The sequence below is a fragment of the Neophocaena asiaeorientalis genome, unplaced genomic scaffold, assembly GCF_003031525.2.
Source record: "Neophocaena asiaeorientalis asiaeorientalis breed wild unplaced genomic scaffold, Neophocaena_asiaeorientalis_V1.1 scaffold418, whole genome shotgun sequence".
Classification (NCBI taxonomy): domain Eukaryota; kingdom Metazoa; phylum Chordata; class Mammalia; order Artiodactyla; family Phocoenidae; genus Neophocaena; species Neophocaena asiaeorientalis.
In genome coordinates this window covers 1,419,478-1,429,956 of record NW_020175731.1, presented here as the reverse complement: position 1 = coordinate 1,429,956, position 10,479 = coordinate 1,419,478, and the positions used below count along the sequence as shown (strand labels likewise).

The 10,479-nt window shown below is 40.8% G+C and overlaps 1 protein-coding gene across 1 annotated transcript in view; it reads left to right on the top strand.

The window, feature by feature from the left end:
- Window positions 1–1,855: 1,855 nt before the first annotated feature.
- The window catches only part of TMEM263 (transmembrane protein 263), a 14,856-nt gene continuing 6,232 nt past the window's right edge, over window positions 1,856–10,479 (top strand). Inside the window, exon 1 of the mRNA XM_024732179.1 lies at window positions 1,856–2,042. The gene's annotated coding sequence lies outside the window, so the exon portion shown is untranslated. The remainder of the gene's footprint in view (window positions 2,043–10,479) is intronic.

The window sequence follows — 10,479 nt, the reverse complement described above, 5'->3', positions numbered from 1 at the left end:
GTGGTTAAGGCCCCAGAGTCAGAAAAAATTGTTTGATGCCAGGATCTGCCTTCCACTAGCTGTGGGCCCTTGAGTAAATTATCTAACTTCTCTATGCCTCAGTTTCCTTATATGAATATGGGGATAATAATAGTACTTGCCTCATTGGATTATTGGAGTACATGTTAGAAACTTAACGTTAAATAAGTCTTAGTTATCATTATTATATCACAGAAAAGATTAAGAAGGATTGCGGCAGAAAAAGGAAAACCAAAAATAGTCCAGGTAATGGTGCCAGTAAAGTCTGCCTAGCATTCATGCTGGAAAGGTCACATATTAAGTGGTTTCTGTGATAACAAGAAAATAGAGTTGCTTCGCACCTCTTCACATGCTGGGTAAACACGACAAACCACAGATCCTGCTAACCATCCAAATCATAAAGTAACAAGATTATTTCATTTCTCCTTTAAGGTCTGGAAAACTAAAATATCTTGACTGTCCCAGAACAATGGTCTAAGTGGATTTAAGCCGCTGCTTTGAAAAATCGGTCATTAGGCTGGAACCACAGACTATATTTGGTCCACTCTATTTAAGACCTGGCTCAAAGGCAGCTTTCCTTGGTTAACATGTCCTTTTCTGGGTCTTGTCAATACATATCCTTCAGTTGCCCCTCCCTGATTATTTTGCATTCGAAGAAACACTTTGTAAGGTTATTTACACACATGAGGGTATGTTTTGTCTTGCTAACCGAATTGTGAAGGAAGATCTCACACCTACACAGGAATTGTTTACAGACCCCTTTCACACCCACCATCTCCTTTGATTCTCTAGAAAAACCTATGATGGACTTCCTGTCATCTTCGTTTTATAGGTGTGCAAAGAGAGGCAGAGAAAAGTTAACAGATGCCTCACCTCACAAGGGGTTTAGGTCCAGACACTATCCTCTTACCGCTACACTCTTCTCAACACCTTCCAGAACGGCGAGCAGAGCCTCGGCCTAGGCGGGGAGACCTCAAGAGGCGCCGCGCCAGGCGGCAGATGGCGAGGGAGGCGCGCGAAGCCAGGTTTTCTAATTTCCAACTCACTTCTCTTTTCACTATAAACACCCACTCTCTTCAGCAAACTGCTAGCGCCTGGCGAACCCTCGGCACTGCGGTAAGCGGTGGGTGACGACGACGAACCGGAGTTCTTACTCTCAAGAAGCTCAATTCTAGGGCAGAGGAGATTTCAAATAATAATGCTAACAACAACAATAATAAGTGAGCACTGTCTCTCTTGTCACCCCTGTCACCTGGACAGTATACAGAGGCTCGTAGAGAGCCCCAAAGAGAAGGGCAGAGAGCTGGCCTAGCTCGTCACTCTCCTGAGGGGAAGCAGGTAAGGGAATGTCGAGGCCCCGGACGAAGAGCCGGAGAAACTGGCGACCGTCTCATCTTCCCTAGGGCGAAGGTTCGGAATTCGGAGCGACCGTTACTCGCAGCGTAACGCGGACTTCTGGAAGCCGCAGTCGTTACTGCTCTGTCCGCAGGGCCGCCGTCTACGGATTCTCGAGGCCCCGTGCCCCTCGCACGATCTGATTGGACGGCGGGGAAAAGGGGCGGGAGGCCCAGGAGGAGGTGCGCACAGGCCGGCCCTGGGTTCTCGCGGTGCCACCAGGCAGGCGAAGGGGCGGGAGTTGGCCGGCGGGGCGGGAGGGATCCTGGCGCGTGCGCACGTCGGGAGGCGACAGGCTGGGGGTGGCTGGGAGGGCTGGGCAGTTCGAGAAACGGGTGGGCGTGTGCCGGATAGGAGCGGGAGGGGCTCGGGGTGCGCGTGCGCGTCGGAGAGCGAGTCGCGGGAGGAGGCGGGAGCTGAGGAGGCGGTGGAGGGGGCGGGTCGCGTCCGGCGCCACGTCCGCAGCCAGAAGGCACCGTCGCCAACCTTGTCTTCTGGCTCCCCTGCCAGAGGAGGCGTCTCCGGAGCCCGCAGTTACCCCAGGCTGTGCCCGCCGCTCAGGCCGCCTCAGCCCTCCTAGGTGCTGCCCGCTCCTCCGCCCGGCCCCGGCGCCGGCCCCCGACCCGGCGGTGAGTAAGTCGGGCCGGGAGGGTAGGGGGCGCCGTCCCGGCTTCTTCCTGCCCTTTTCTCTGTTGCCTTTTTCCGTTAGCTCTGTTAGCTTGGACGATGTTGGGGCCGGGTGGAGGTTCGCTGGCCGGGTTACCCCCTTTTACGTGTCTCTGACTCACCCGCCGTGGTTTGAGATTGGGGACCCTCCTTGGACGCTTCCGCCTGACTTCTTAGCTCCTGGGGTATCAGACCGGGGAAATGGGGGTGGGAGGGCGCCAGCAGCCTGCGAGAGGAGAGGGATGCGGCAGAGGGGCTGCGTGCTGGGCTTCCCCGCCCCGCTAACTCCTAACTTGTTGATAAACCACTCTCTTGGGTTCAAGTACACGATCCTTCAACAGTGGACCGTCTCAGTGTTCTTCCCAGGTAGCCCTACCCCCACACCTAACCTGAACTTGGAAGTGTAGCAGTGGAGAGAGGCGCTTACTGCGCCAGGGGGTGACTGGGGGACTGCTGGAGCACCCACCAGTGCCATCACTGCCTCCCGAGTCTAAATAAAAACCGTGCCTGCTATGCACACGCAGCCTCAAGACTGGTCCCCAGGCTCCCACTTAGGATCAGGTCCCCTCTCCTAAACAGATCGCCTCTTGTACGTTAGAAGACATAGGAATTCTGGAACCCTGTGGGAGTAGGGTTTGCTGGGTGTACAGCGTGGAGTTAGGGAGGAGGTGCTGAGCTCAGTCCTAGCCAGGGCTCCTACAGGGTCATTTTCTGCCTCTCCTGCCACGTCACTCCCTCTGCTTAAAAAAAAAAAAAAAGAAAACTTGCTAGTGCCCAAAGGGATCAGTTGGGGGCAGGGGGGGCTCCGGAAGGGGCCACCGGCAAAGGTTTAGAAACACCTAGAGAAGGAGGAGAGTTTATTTGATTTATTCTGCCCTTGTGAACTAATTCCAAATGAAAACACTTTATTTACTATCTGTGATTATTTGTTCTATACTGTTGTTTAACCTTTAAAACTTCCACTGGTTTGGGTGCTCTAAAGGGCTCCCCAGGAATATTGATATCACATCAACAGGTATATGTCTACGTGTTATGTGTCCATGTCTGTTTTTTTAAAGAAAGAAGTAACTTTTAATAAACTCATGCATCCTATTTTGATTTTTTCACTTTCATTTCTTTAGTCTTTGTTATAACATATGTACTAGAAAGCAAGCTCAGTAAAAATATGCCCTTATTTAGAGAACATCGTTAGAAAAGTATAAGTAGTTTTTGTGTGTGGTTCGCTTTTTTTTTCTTTTAAACTCCAGGAAAATCTTTACCTTTCTTTGTTTTAGTCATTGAGTAGTTGTTGTTTTGCTACTTCCTGAAGGTATCTTACTGGTTTATATATAAACACCCTCAGAGTAGGGCCTTGACATTCTCGTTCAGGCTGAAACTTCAGTGTCTAACACAGTGTCTGACACATAGTAGGGACACAAATATCTGTTGAACTAATGAGGTATAATGTAGTGAAAATGACTGGTGTACTGGTTATTTGGTTTGATAGGTTATTGTAATTCTCCCTAATGTTTCATTTAAGGGCAACACTTAAAAATTGCCATTTTGATACTGTCAGTTGTTACTTGTCACTAGGTGTAAGTTTTACTGACAGATTACTTTTTCGTTCCTGCCACATTCAGTGCATTTCTTGTAGTTCACTTGCTGTTGATTTAATGGGCAGGGGCCATTTTTAAAAGCAGCCTGTTCAGGATAGTTGGTTAACTAGAGAAGCCTAAAAACAGTAAGCTGGTGTTTTAATATGTGCAGTTTGTTGGTGTATGTGAGTTAAAGCTCTGTATAAATGTATTTTTTGAAGCTCCTTATAGTTATTTGGCAAAGAAGCTAAAACATAGGAGTGAGGATGTGGCGAAGTTCCTATATATAAAATATGTAGAAAAATTTAGCTAATTCATTTATAGTCTTTTTCTTATAGGGAAATTGGCAGTTACTGTTTAATAAGAAATTTTTGAAGTGGCTTTGAAGGTAAACTGTTGTGCATTGTATTTTGTAGTTAGGCTTCATATACAATGTATTAGTGCTTCTTAACTTCCCTTGGTACACAGAGGGGTGTTGCCATAGGCACACTTGAGTACTGTTTTCAGATTTTGTTTTTATTATTAATGAAAACTTTATATATAAAATGTTACAGATATCCACAAACAACATTGAGTCACCTGTTTTCCTTTAAAAAAAGGGGGGGTCCATTGTTTACTTATTTCTATTATTAGAAGAAATTACCCTCTAGGGAATAGTGTTGTTATAAATCCTTGCTCAATATATTTACCAGCTGGACAAGAATTATTTCTCCCTGGCCTAAAATGCTTAAAGGAACTGCTGATGAATTGCAGTCTTTAGCAAAGAACTCTTGCACATTTCATAATTTCTTTACAAAAAAACATGACCAGTTTTTGTTGGTACTGTAATGGTTTGTTCACATGTCAGGACCAAATGGTAAAACTGATTTATGTCCATAGAGTAAGTTAAATTATTTGTCCTGATCTCAAGGCTGTTTTCTGTTTTTATTGCCTTCCTTAAGAAACTATGTTTTTTAATAGAAATTTCTGTGCATTATGAGTTCCTCCTATAGAGCAGACTTTTTTTTTGTTTTTGAATGCAACTGAATTGATAAACGCTGGTAAAGTATATAACCACTGGATTGTAAACTCTGGCTTAGTGTAGTCCTCTGTGTGTTTAATCACACTGAAACCTTTAGTGCCTATCAGGGTGCCTGGCACATAGCAGGGACCCAAGTATATGTTGAGTTTAGGGCAGATGGTTTGCATAGAATTTAATAATGTTGTTTAAGGGTAACATTTTTAAATGGTCTTTTTGATACTTTTACTGTCAGTTGTTATTTGTATTTACGTGTGTGCTTTAAAATTTTACTAAGCAGATTATTTACCTCTTCCAGTTTTAGGAGATTAGGGCCATATTTGTCTTCACAATTCCTAATTTAAGAGAAAAAAAATGTAATGATGATAATGAACAGCATGGTAATATAAAAAGCATTTCTCCTAGTGATAAAGTGATAATATCCTAAAGAGGTAATATCACTAAAAATTTGGCACATATATGTATGTAGAGGTTGGGAAAGGTTTATTGAGTAAAAAGCATAGATGGCATTACAGATAGTTAAGGATTTTAGCAAAAATACCTTTATAAGGTAACTTGGTGTCTTATGATCAAATTAGGGATTCAGAAAAATATATTCCATATACTTAGAGCTTTTGCATAATTCTTATTACCCTAAGAGTTCTGTAGGAATTTGAATACTACATACTTGCTGTTAATACGAGTGATATACAAGAAACTTAAACATTAAAATATATGTATACAAAACAAAAATCAATCTCTGTGGCCTCTTAGGGCTTTCAAAGCCCATTTCTTCTGGTCTAGGTAGCCAGGCTTCTGGCCTACACAACTCCAGATTTTCTACTTTATTGATAATCCTGTTTGCAACTCTTGGTAACACTAGTAAACGTAACTGTGAATGTAATTTAAGAGCGGCATAAACTCAGGGGAGGTGGGAGCGTGGTTGGGCAGGGAAGAGAGAGCTGGTGAATCTGAGAGTATACCCTAAAGAGGCTCCAGGCAAGAACGAAATTTCTTGAAAGTCTAGTTGTCTTAAAAAATTCCCAGGTACTTTTCATTTAACTTTTTAATTAGTGTGTATTTAAAAGCAAAACTATTTTAAATTACTGTGTAGTAAAATTCATGTCTCTCTTGTGGTTCTTGAAGCCCCAGGAATAGCACTGCCTATTAAAGAAGTACATTTGAAGAGCATGAATCTAGCTTGAAGTTATCTTTTTTTTTTTAAGCCAAAAATTTGGACCATCTATTGGTATGCATCTTATGATGCTTCAAGTTAATGTGGATACAGATGATACTTTTATCCCATTTATTACACAAATACTATGTGTCAGCTTACAACCAAAACATGTACTTAAGAAAAAAATGGTAAGAGTATAAATAAGATTTTCAAACTGTAAATCAGGGAAAAGAGCTGTAAGAGTGGAGGTCTTTGTGTGCTGTCAGGAGCTGGCTGGGGGAGGGTGGGGGAACATAACCGTGAATAAAACTGGGTAATCTTTTCTTCAAGTCAACATTTTGTGATTCAGGAACATTGTTTTTTAGGTGATCAACTTGTTTTGAGGATAACAATAACTACCTACAGTAACTAGGTAGATGAACTGTATCATCTTTAAAAATATCCTTTATGAGTATCACTGATTTCTAAGACTTAAAAATATGTATTGTTCTTTAATTACAAGATCAATACATGTTTATGGTAGAATATTAAAATGTAGATGTTAAGTATATATATTTCTCTCTATGTAGAAATACTATATATCTATTCCCCCCATATGTATAATTTCTACCCCCTAGTGGCAATCTTTGTTAACACTTCGGTATATTTACTTTCAGTCTTTTTATGCGCACTTAAAAAAAAATAGTATCTCATGATACATGCCTTTTATATCCTCTAAATACAACATTAACATTTATCCATAGTATTTGATCTTCATAAATTATTTTAATGTTTGCATTGTATGCATCTTTAGGAAGCTTATAAATTCATCTCTTGCCTTCCATGAGGCTGTCTCATTTGACTATTTATCTTCAGGTGTATTATGTTTGTTTTTGCTGGCTTCTCTTTTGCTCACCTCTTAAACATGAACAGTCCATATAAGCTTATCGGTCTGCTCTCTTACTGCTCTTTTCCTTGATCATATCACTCACCCCTTGCAGCTTCAGGTATCACTTCAGACCATTCTCAGGACCTCAACTCTTACTCTGACTTCATGCTGACTTTCAGGCACTTTTAAATACAATTGCCTGCTAAAAGTCTCCTGTAGATGGCCTGAAGGCATCTCAAAGAGCTGTTCAAGAACAAGTCCTTTCACTGAACGATAGTCACCAATACTGTGTACACTTATTTGTTAAGTGTTCTTGGCGCAATAAACATTTAAAAAAATGTCCATCTTCTCCTCTCCAGTCCTGTCTTCATTATCATTTCTATTTAGTTTCTCATGCTAGAAATTTTACACCCTATATTCTCCTTTTATCTCACATTAATACCCAAGTTATGTTCTACTTCATACAAAAAGTCAAGTATTTGAGTATCCTCACACATCAGGCATTAATTAAGGCTCTGGGAATGGAGCAGTGACAAAACCAAGCTTTGTTCCAATAGAGCTTACATTCTAATTGTGAGTGACACAAAATAAACATATATATCAAGTGACAATAAAAGCAATGAAGAAAATAGAGCAGTGTGTTAGGTGAAAATGATAGGGAAAGGAGGGTGCTAATCTATTATAAGGTGGTCAGGGAAGACCTCTGAGAAGGGGACATTTGCACAAAGACCTGAAGGAAGTAAGGAATCAAGTCAGGTACATATACTGGGGAAGAGCCTTTCAGGAAAAGATGAGCAAGGAAGCCTATGTTGTCAAGCTGGATTGAGCAAGAGGCAGAGTGGTAGGAGATGCTATCGGGGTATTAGATGTTGGGCCCTCAAAGGCAAAGGGAAGGACTCTGGATTTTATTCTGGGCAAAATAGGAAGCAGTTGGAGGGTTTTAAGCAGAGTATGACATGGCTAGACTGAAGGAAGAGCACAGGCAGAAGCTTGGAGGCCAGTTAAGAGATTTTGTAGTTGTCCGCAGCTCTACTCTTTTAAAATGATGGTCTTTTTCTTTTTTAAATTACAAGATAGATATATGTGGAAAAATTATTTTTTTAAAAAAAGGGATTCTGTATTAGGAAAAGGTTAAGACTTTTGGTAGAGATTTGTGGGATATATACAGAAAAGCAGTTTTAAAATGTATGCAGTTACTAGCACACCTGTTTTAAAACTCCAGCTAAAATATGTAAGATGTATGTGTGTATATAGTATCCCTATATTTCTGTACAGAATACTGTGATATCTATTGATTAGTTGATCAGCCAGATGATCTCTTGGTATACAGATACTGGGATCACAGTGCTGAGTAAGATAGACAAAGTGTCTCTCCTTTTGGAATTAACAGTCCAATGGGGAAGAAAGTGACTCCAAAATAGTTATTCTTCAGGAAGGGACACACACACTTCTGGCCATTCTGCCAGGAGCTTCTGCATGTTTTGTTTTGAATTGTTAAATAGTATTCCCATCTTAGAGTTAGGGCTAGAATATCTTTAATTTCTATTTCTTGAACAGCAAGGATCTGATGAAGTTATTTGTCCTCAGCCATATAGTTTATAGTCAGGTTGGGATTCAGCTGCAGGCTCTCTGATTCCAGAACTTTAAACACTACGCTGTATAATTTCTGATGATCTTACCATGATGATAAATTAAAGAAATATAAATATGAATGGAAATAAATTTAATTAATTTAATTTCTGGCTTAAGGGAGTTTTAAAATTAAGGCAAATCAATCAGGAACTCTTTCTCCCAGTAATGCATCAGCTGATACTCTCAGGTTTTGGGGGTTTTTTTGTCAGAGATTACATATCTTTACTGTCACTTTTAAAATCTTAACTGTATATGGGATGATAATGCTAAATTGACAAACCAGACCAGCATAAGATTAGGTGCTCTTGATCAGTGGTCTGAGTCAGGGTTTTCACTAGAGCAACTAAAAGATACTTATTTAAGCACAGGACGTATGCTGCTGGATGCTGTGGGGTGCAGTGAGGTCCCATGTTACACAGGGTTTAGGTTTTAAAGATGTTTCAAGTTGAATTACATGAAGTTAAATTACCTTTGAAAAATCCCACTTCTCACACTGCTACCTCTGCCACCCTCATTTGCCACCAGTGTTTTTTGCCTGAATTATTGAAATATAGAAGGAAATATGCATGACTTTTTATCTGATCATCTGGTGCTGAAAGCAGTAGGAGTCATAAAGGAAAGGGGAACTTCCCTGACCCTTCTTTGACCACTTAAATTTAGTTCTGATAAACGTTGCAATACGTGTGAGCCTTGAAAACATTAAGTCTCCCAATTGGTCCTTCTGTCTCTGTTCTTGCTTTCTGATTGCTTGTTCTCCCCACACAGCCAGAATGATCTTTAAAAAGTGTAAATCAGAACACATTACCCCTCTGGTCAGTGCCTTTCACTGGCTCCCCATCTCAGAGTTAAAAAGCTAATTGCCACGATGGCCTGTATGGGCCTATGTCATCCAGACCTCACTCTTTGACCTCTTCTTCTACTGCCTTTTGCTGCAGCCCCTGCCACATTTTTCTGGCTGTTCCTTCTTGTCTGTAGTAAGCTCCTACCTCAGGACCTTTGCATTTACTGTTTTTTCTGTCTTGAGGGCTCTTGACCCAAGAGCCCTCAAGGCAGAAAGGATATCTTATATCCTTAACCTCCTTTGGGATGTCACCACAATGAGGCCTTCACAGACTCTCCCATTTAAAATATCACATCCTCTTCCCCTTCATGCCTTTTTCTCCATAGCATTTAACACCATCTGATAAACAGTATATTCTTTGAATATGTATTTATTGTCTTCCCCACTAGCCAATATGGAATGTTCATGATGGCAGAGATTTTTTTGGTCTGTATTGATCACAGCTATATCCTGTACACCTAAAACATGACCCTTAGTAGGTACTCAATAAATTTTTAATCAGCGTATTAAAGTACATTGGTAGTTTTCACAATATTCTTTTTTTCCCCAGCTTTATTGAGATATAATTGACATACAGCATTGTGTAAGTTTAAGGTGTATAATGTAATGGTTTGATACACATATATATTGCAGAATGTTTACCAGATTAAGGTTAGTTAACACATCCTTCAACTCATATAATTACTTTTGTTGTTATGGTGAGAACATTTTAAGATCTACTTGTAGCAACTTTCAAGTATACAATACAGTAGTTTTAACTACAGTCATCATGCTGTGCATTAGGTCCTCAGAACTTATTCCTCTTGTAACAGGAAGCTTGTACCCTTTGACCAACGTCTTATTTCCCCTACCCCACACCCCCCGCCCCGTGCAACCACCTTTCTATGAGCTTGGCCTTTTTAGATTCCATATATATAAGTGACATAATATAGTATTTGTCTTTCTATGTCTGACTTATTTCACTTAGCATAATGTCCTCAAGGTTCATCCATGTTGTTTTGCAGATGGCAGGATTTTACAATATCCTTTAAAATCTGTTGTATTATGTAGGTACAGATACAATAATTTAGGCTTCATGGTTTTATGACTAAGAAATACTTAGTTGACTACTGGGATCACAACCCTAGTTTTCTGGCCAAGCAAGAAAGCTTTTAGACCAATCTTGACTTGTTTTAGTCTTTACTTAGTCAATGGAATATAAAATCAAATATTTTAAGAAAGTAAGGAGATTGGGAAAAGAAAGTTTATGTGTTCTTCATCCCAACATAGCTTATGTTATTTCTTAGTTTCCATTATTACTTGTACTTAGAC